Here is a 9,504-nt window from a genome sequence, read left to right as displayed (position 1 = left end):
TGATGGTCGCCTCACCCGTACGCAGATGAAAGGTGTCCGTCTCAGGACGCCATCTCTCTATAAGTGCAGTGATGACTGCCCAATCATATGATACACATCCTACCTCTACTATTCCCCTAAATCCACACAGGCCAAAGTAGTCAAGGATGCGAGGATGAAAAGAATGACGCTTCACGTGCTTCCAAAATTCGGTATCCGCGCGGCGTGGAAACAGGCATCCGGTCGGTCCTCTCAAGGCACCATCCCACACAGCCTGTGATCGATGCTTCTCCTGGAGTGTGAACACATCGTACACTTCTGGCCCTGGATGTACGCATACCCGTGGAAGCTCCATACCTTAGATAAAAAAAAAAAAATTGAAGTCTAGATCAAGCTATTTGGAGTAACTTACTATTAAAAAAAAATTATTCCAATTTTAGCAGAACAAATATGCACTGGCTAGATAAAGCCAACTTCCATACGCCTTATTTAGAAACCACTGATAGTGGACCACATTAATACCTATAAGGTATAGACAAAATAATTGTCCACTCACTTAGACTTAGGTCCCATATAATAAAGCATTATCATGACATTTTAAGTATCTTTTTTTTTTTGGGCTACTGAGACATCAATTAAGTTTCACTTTTCTAGCTATATAAATATCACATTAAAGGTACAATGAAAAACAATTAGTTATTCAGATCTTTTATATAACAACCCACAAAAATAACAGTAACATAACAACAAATTTCTTCAAAAGTTCTACTAAACAAATCGGACCTTTTATATAATAATGCTTCTAACAATCATATCTTAAGTTCAAATTAAAATAACACAAATAACACAAACATATATCTTATATGTATTAAAATAACACAAATAAAAAATAACAATTAAGATATATAAGATAAACAGATATTCTACATCTACTATAAATATACAATATTATATGAGTTAGAAAAAATACCTTAATTTAAATAGCAACAAAAGATAAAGATGAAGAAGTTGCTCCAAAAATTAGACTGTAATGCAGGGTTTAAAAAGAAAATAAATGGAGGAGAAGGAGACGAAGACGAAGTTCTGTAACTTCAAAAGGATGGAGGAAGAGGCGGAGGAGAAAGGAGAAAAATTAGGGCAACAATGCACAATGAGTCGTGGACAGTACCACGTTTCACAAATATATGTTGTAAAACGTGGATCAGTCCACGTTATACCATTAAATTTTTTTTTTTTTTTTGGTTGTGATGTCTGACATTGAAATAAAAATTTGGGGTATAACGTGGAGGAGTCCACGTTATACCCGTTTTGGTATATATATTTTAGGCTACCCCTTTTGGTTTATACCGTGTATTTTTATACCCTTTAAGCTCCGGACTCTAAGGCGTGCACACACATGATATACATATACATACATATGTGTATGTATTATATGACAAAGTGATTTTTAATATTATTTAATAAAGACTAAAGTTACAGGAGGTCTCCTAAACTTGTTCGCATACTTGTTCCTATTGAACACTAACATCGATTCCTAAAGTTCATTTATTAATTAGACATTTTTAACCGACATGGCATATGCGTTAGATACACCTAAAATCAACTCGTGAAAACCATATATTTAGAATTTTTTTTTTTCATCTCTTCTTCTTCATTCTCTTTTTGCCAACACTTCCTCCACCAGCCCCCACCACCGAGGCCGCCACCATGCATCCTTCTCCTTCCTCTTTTTTTTCTCTTTTTTTTTTAATCATTATTTTGGGTCTAATAAATGCCACTTGCATGTCTTCAGTTTATTTCGTAATTTGCCATGTCATTGGCGGGTGTATTACATATTTGTCTTCAGTTTATTTCGTAATTTGCCATGTCATTGGCGGGTGTATTACATATTTGTTGGTTAATTGTAAAGAGAATGTCTAATATATATACATATTTTAAGTAGTACAAATATTCAATAGGAACAAATCATAAATAAAATGTCAAATGGATGATACGAGCAAATTTAAAGAGCAGCTTATGAAACAACCTAACTATTTAAATTAATTAGCACGACCTTAATTGGTCTATGATAGCGCTATCTTTGTGTTGTAATACTGGTTCTAAGACCATATTAATTATCTACACTCGTAAGTAAATAACTAAGGATCTTGGATATTTAAAAAGAATAAGTACTGTTGTACATCCAAGTACGAACTTGGAAGAATAAAGATTGGAAAAAATGGAGATAAGCCAGCTTAATTGGTATATTTAGAACTGCTATAATTTATGGTCAGCATATCTTGTACATAACCTTCCTTAAAATGCTGTATTTTGCTCAAAGATGCATGGATATTTTTCTCTTGCACTTCTCACAGATGGAATTGTAGTGAAAGTAACAGTCCTAGTTATGTTCTCATTGCACACGGAATTGGAGTTATCCGTACTAGGTTTTATGGTTGAATATGTATGTAACAGTCAATTTTTGTTTGTGATACAGTATATCATTGGGTGATCCAAATTCAATCAATTTCAAGCTTTATACTTTCTGTCCGCACTTGCAATCAACTAGTATTACAACTTGGAGCATGAAAGTGGCTTTTACACTAGTTGTTCGAGGCCATCTTGTCTTCTGACAAGTGGCTTATGTGGGCTCAGAGGCTATGTTCACATTCAGCATTCTTTCAAAGTTAGTACGTACGTAGTACTTTATTTTTGAGACCCCCCTCATTGCTAATTACTCTCTCCTTTCTTTTCCCAATGGAAAGAATGCTAAAAATATCCTAGGACTATTCGAATAGAATGATATAGCCCTTCTTTTTTGTTTTTGAACCAAAAATGTCTTTATTGTTAGTTAAATAGCTTAAAATATCCTCCACATAAATTAAGTAGATCAGATGCATCATCTCCTCTGACGGTTGCTTCAAAATAAGGGAAGACGTACACATAAATCAAGTAGATCAGAAGCATCATCTCCATTTACGGTTGCTCCAGAATAAGGGAAGACGTACTAAATTACCTATGAACCGGCTAAATATAATATCATTGAACGAGTTCATTCATAGAGCATATCCTTTGTTAACCCAAAGCTTAAATTTAATACCTAGGGTTACTATTCAGTTAATTCTTCTCCATTAAATCATGATTTCATTCTCTTAATAAGCCCAAAGGCACATTTCGTAAATATACGCGATGGAGGAGTTGAGATACTACATTATTAAGAAATCTTCCACTCTTAACGTTCTTGGTGATTCTTGAGAAATGAAATTAAAGAGTGAAAACAGTAGAGAAGATGATGACAGTAATGAGAGATGAATGGAACATCAATGTTCTTTATGTTGGTTGAATTATATATGTAGAAGAAGATATGTAATGGTGCATCGGTTGGGTTGTTTTTTCTTGAGAGAGTCCGAGTAAGTTGTATGTATAAATTTGTTTATCAAATTGGGGATCGTTTTGGTCAAGAGAGTATTGGGAAAAATGTGAGTCCAACTGGTTCTTTACGTAGTAAAGTGTAGTGAAGAAATTGCGTACATGTGTAGTTGTCATCAAAATTATTTTCGGCCACCGGTTGCAAAATTGATTTATTTGCTATATAGCTGCCAATTTTTTTGTTACAGTGGTACATTCGTACGATTATCCCTGACGAATTTTATATAAAAAAGAATAACCTTGTCCGTCCACTTTGTTTGGCACTATTTTATTTTGACAATTTAAAATAAAACGACGTCATTCTATGTTTAAAAACTATTCAATCTATACATTCTTATTTTATCCTTATTATGAGCTTCACTTGAGAGTTGACATCTTTACACACATTTGATTCACTTTATATGCCACCATTATTATTTGAAGAGTTAAATATATTTTTTAAAACAACTTTCTTATGATATAAGAATATTTTAAATTAATAAAGGGTCATATTTATAGTATTTTTGCGTAATTTCTAATTATGTAAATTAAATTTAGAAATATTAAAAATGAAGTTTCCTTGAAGTTTCCCTTTCCTATCCGAATCACGTAGTACAATTTATATATGCATTGAAAACATTCACATGTTTTTTAATCTCTCTCATCCAATCAAGTGGCGCCAAGCAAAGTCTGCCCAATAAATAGCCACCGTCATCATGCGCTTTAATCAAAAAAGAAAAAACAAAGTCAAATAAATACATTTATTTTAAACATCACGGAAAAATAAGTAAAAATAGCATCATCGCCCACTTTGTTAATAAGTAAAAATAATATCAACTCCCAGGCAAAAATAGGTAGTTTGACTAAATTATTTCTGACTAAATAGATATTGAGATTTGATCACTTAATACTTAATAAGGGCAACTCTGAAAAAATAAGATTAATTCTTTTTTAATTTGTTAAGTGAACATTCTTTACTGATAAAAGAATAAAGGTTAAGTGGACATTCTTTTTGAACCGGAGGGAGTAGCATATATCTAACATTTCTTAGAAGAAGAAATTGCAGCTCTAATGGTGCAGTTTTTTTTTTTTCATCCTATGGTGCAGATGCATGATACACGTTTTGCCACTTTAATTCCTAGATTCTCAATATTCTCACCACCCTTGAGTTTTTCTTTGCCCAAACTGCATAAATGAATTAAACGTAAACAAGTTTGAGGATATTTGCTTCTTGAGTTTTGCCCTTAGTCTTCAGTGGAATTTGGTATGTTCAACCACTGGAGAAATCTGCTCCATATATCCTACTATTCTAAAGTCTCAAATTCCACAATAAAATTCTAGGAAAATAATTAGTCTTATTATATGAACTAAACATAGTTATTCCTTTAGTTCTTTTAATTTACTTATCCTTAATTAATGACTTGTCACTCTACTTAAAAAAACTACTCCTATTTATTTAGATTTTTTAAAATTAAATTAGCCTTATTATTATGCCTCAGAAATCTCAGGTTGACTACCAGTACTAGTGTACTTGTCCGCGCTTTGCGCAGTCATAAAAAGAATCTTTACTAATAAAGCATCTTTTCGCGTTTCTTTAAAATTCTTTATAAAAATATTTTACCGAAAGATAATTTAAGTTAAATATGAAACAACCCACTTAAACTGGTATATATACTTGAATTAAAAAAAACATATATAAAATTAAAAAATAATGAGAAAGAGGGAAACGCTAACTTAATAATCTAGGGAAAATGGTTATCCGCCTTTTTATCTTCTTCTCCTAAGAACTCTCTGTTAGCACTTTATTTCTTTCCACAAATTGTTAACACTTATTTTCTTAAGATTAAATGTGCAACCTAATTAAAACGGTTTTGATATTAGTAATTTGAAAGAGTGCCAAGGTGAATATTGTATACCTCACCAGTTGAATGTTAATAAAGTTAGACTAATAGAACAAAAATTCTAGAGAGTGATTCAAGAAAATAAATCACTAAAATGATATCTCTAGTAAAAGAGCAAATGACTCTATCAAACATAATACACATACAGAACATATAAGCTCCGGCTCTTCAGATAAAGCAAGTGAAATTCTAAAAGATTAATTCTCCAAAGTGAACAACCTTATTGGGGGGAAAAAAAAAACTATAACACCATGTAAAGATTGTAGATATCTTATAATACAATATTGTTTCATAAATTAAAACAAACAAAAAAAATTGAATACATTGTTTAGAAATAATACCCACCTCAACCATTATGTTGTAAGACCAAATCAATCCATGCATAGATACATGATACTTCAGAGTGCTCTCCATGATGAGATATCTCCTCAATAAAAGTAAGAAATTTACCTACAAAGATAAAAGGGCATAATACAAAACAATAGTAAGCACAAGTACGATGGGAAAGAGAATAAAAGTAAGGGCATAATAAGAAAGAGAAATAAAAATGGTAGAGTACTTAATTATATAATTAGGATAAAAGTAAAATAAAACTATGATATAGTAAGTAAGGCCATAAATCATAATGGAAAATAGATATACGAATTCACGCAATCGCACTAATTGGTTGTTATATAAAATGAGTATTTTCATCATTCACAATACAATACAATACAATAAAATAAAATTTTAAGTAAGAGTCGAAACATAAATTATACCCAAAATAACAACACAGTAAGTAACAATTGCCCGAACAACCTGTAAAAGATGAAGTAGGGAATTGAATGGGGAGGAATTATTTCTTTTTCTCATTCAGTTAGTTTCCAACAAAGAAATATTGTGTTGAGCATGTCAAATCAAAGATATCTAATAAAGAAAAAACAAAGATAAACATTCCATTCATACGCTCTAGGTAATCCTTTAAAAAATTTATACCTGGAGTAAATTTGATTCAAAACTCTGCTCATGTTTTAGTACCAGAAATGCGACATTTTCTTGTTCAACAAAACTTGAAAATAAAAAGATACCAATCACAATAGAAGTAATCACTCTTAATAATATATTAAGACTAATAAATACCATTCTTAATTAATAGAACTTTAAGACAAATGAATACAATTTTCGATGCTGAAACGTGGCAGTAGCGGTCCATTAGCTTGGAATACAAAAACGTATAAACTGAAAGACTGAGCAAATTAACATCACATTTAACGTAATTAAGAGATTTAATTAAATGAGTGACTTTGAGTTTTTTTAACATGGCACATAAATGGAAAAAAAGAAGAAAATGTCAACAAAGAAAATGAGAAAAAAGATAAATAGGAATGGTGGTCACAGAGAGGTGTCACATCACCTTGTCTATATCTAGTTTTATATTATATATAGATTTTATGTAGTACTTCATTTGGTCCATATTAAGTGATGCTTTTAGCTTGGATACATCCCTTATGAAATTTACTCACTCCTAATAAGTAAGAAGTATTTTTATAATCCCGGGTTTAGCTAATACCCCAAATCAAACATGGGATAAAGTTAATCTCACAATTTATCCGGACTTATTATCCTTATCCCAAGTATCAAATGACCTCCAAGGGTATAGTTGAAAATACTTGCCGACTTTAATCTTGAATATCTAAAGTGACAATTATTTTGGGACAAATTGTGTGAGCTAAAGTGACTGTTAAAATGGGCGGAGGGAGTAGTATCTATTTAAATAGTCTTTTGGTTATGGAAAAACACATTTTTCTAAAGAAGGGTAAATTTGAAGGAAAAATAATTAATACCTTTTTAATTATGTGAAACATCACTTATTTTAAATTAAAATAAAAAGTAAAAAACATCAGTTAATATGGGCCAGAGAGAATAATTACTTTATTATAAGGATAATATTGAAATAAAATAATAAATCCTCTTGATTCGCTAAAATTGACAAATGAAAAAGAAAAATCTATTTAATTTTAGTGTAAGAGACAAGTGAAAAAAAGGGGAGAGTAGAATTTGTCAACCCGAAAAATAAGGGGACAAGTAACTTGACTGTGTCTGACGATACAATTTATTGAAGTTTCACTTGTGAATTTTAAAACTGAAATAGATTGAGAACCATGACGTCTCATGTTTAAATTTCAATATAGATAAAAAAAAATTACTAGGTGCTTTCTTCCCATTTGTAATCTTGGTGGACAGAGTTACATGATACCTATTGCTAACAGGAGGAGGCAGACATCTCGGGAAATTAGCTGAGGTGCTCTCAGGCTAACCCGAACATCACGATTATATTAAAAAAAAAAAAAAACTTCAAGACTCACGACGGTGACTATTTTCTCCAACTAGTAAATTGTCCCACGCTTTGCGCAACTTGAGTTAAAACAATCAAATATAATTAGTTGAAACATCTACATATATTATGGGATGCTTCTTATTAATCTAAAACTCCTTTTAAATTCCATAAAATGAGTATATAAAAATAAATATATTAGACAATACGAAAAAATAATATAAGTGAAAAATATGCATGAATGAACAAACTAAAACAGAAAAAGAAAATCCAAAATAAGAATCAATGGTATAAAATAGTTGCAGACTTGCATATAATTACTTAGTTGGCCAATTCAAATGATTTTCACACGTATTAGCATTTCTTTTGCTTCATATTGTTAACGAAATTGTTATTAAATCTTAATTTCTTGTGTTTATTCTTTGACATCCCTTCTCGTCCCCGTCCCTCTCATTTTCTCTACCCCCGATGGACCCTCTCATTTTGTGCAATTCTCTTATGGTTTCTATAAATATTCATGAGATTTTTCGAAAAGTGAATCACAATACTTATTGGGTTATTCACGAAGTATTGAATTTTTTAATTTAGTATTAGTCATCGTTCTCATGTTTTAGCTGAAGAAGGAGAAGTGTGTCGAAATTGTTTCAAAGGCTTTACAAAACGCGCAAACATTAATATACATATTAATTAAAAATAAAAACAAATAATTAGAAATAGAAAAAGAAAAATTAGAAAAATCTTTATGTGGTATCCATCTTAGTACATTAGTTGTTGAAGGAAAAAAGATGATAGCAAAAGATAACCTATTAGTTGAAAATTAGTTGTTGGAGGAAAAATCTTTATGTGGTATCCATCTTAGTACATTAGTTGAAAATTAGTTATTGAAGGAAAAAGATGAAAGCAACAGATAATCTAACTTTTTTCTTTTTTCTTTTATCTTTTGATAGCATGATTTTAATGTTGTGCATCAAATAAAATGGGAAAATAGTGTGTAAAAGTCTAAAAAAGTTCATCAGTTAAATTTGACAAACTATCATTTACCAAAAAAATCTCATTTCTATTTTACATTGATATAGCTACCCCACTAACATTACAAAAAGGAAATATATTTAAGCAATTTTTTTTTTCCAAAAGGATTAGTCCTGCTGATCATAACAAAATTGGGGCAGATCATAAAGAAATATGTACACAACTACAATCAAATAGATGTATAACAATTAAAGAACTTTAAACAAAGTTACTTGAGTCTTTTAACTCCCTGAATAATGTTTATTAGCTGTCAATATTGATCTATAAATACATGTTCGTTTTTATATATATATATATATATTGATTTAGACCAACCTGATAGAAACGATGGAGAACACAATCATACAATGCGTTTTCAACGGTAAGATGGAATACATACACTTGATAAAATAGAAGAAATGCTGATTTTGCTGGGAATCCAAGAGACTTTAGAACCTGCAAGACAAAATAGGAGAAATTGACATTGCTCAGTCACATTTGCTAATTCTAATCATAGTTTAACCTAAAAAAAACCCTTAAATATGTACTCAGAAGAAAATATACTCGTATATAACTACATAGATTGGACAAAAGATGTGCTTGCCAAGCAGTTATGCACTCAACTTATGTTCGTTGGAGTTATGGTAATGGGTTTAAAGGTTACATTTGAGGAAGTAAATAGTGGGAGTTTAATTGGCAAGTAAATACTACAAGTGGGAGAGAGAAAAAGAAGTACATAATGGTAATTTAAGATGCAAATATATACTACAAAATGGCTCATACGTTAGAGAAAAATGTTAATTAGGAAGAAATTAATAAGTGACTTTTGAACTTTTTAATACATTATTATTTATAGCACATAAATGCGAAAATAGAGAAAATTCCCAAAAAATGAGAAAAAAAAGATAAATAGGA

Source organism: Lycium barbarum, chromosome 2 (assembly GCF_019175385.1).
Source record: "Lycium barbarum isolate Lr01 chromosome 2, ASM1917538v2, whole genome shotgun sequence".
Classification (NCBI taxonomy): Eukaryota; Viridiplantae; Streptophyta; class Magnoliopsida; order Solanales; family Solanaceae; genus Lycium; species Lycium barbarum.
This window is presented reverse-complemented; position numbering follows the sequence as displayed.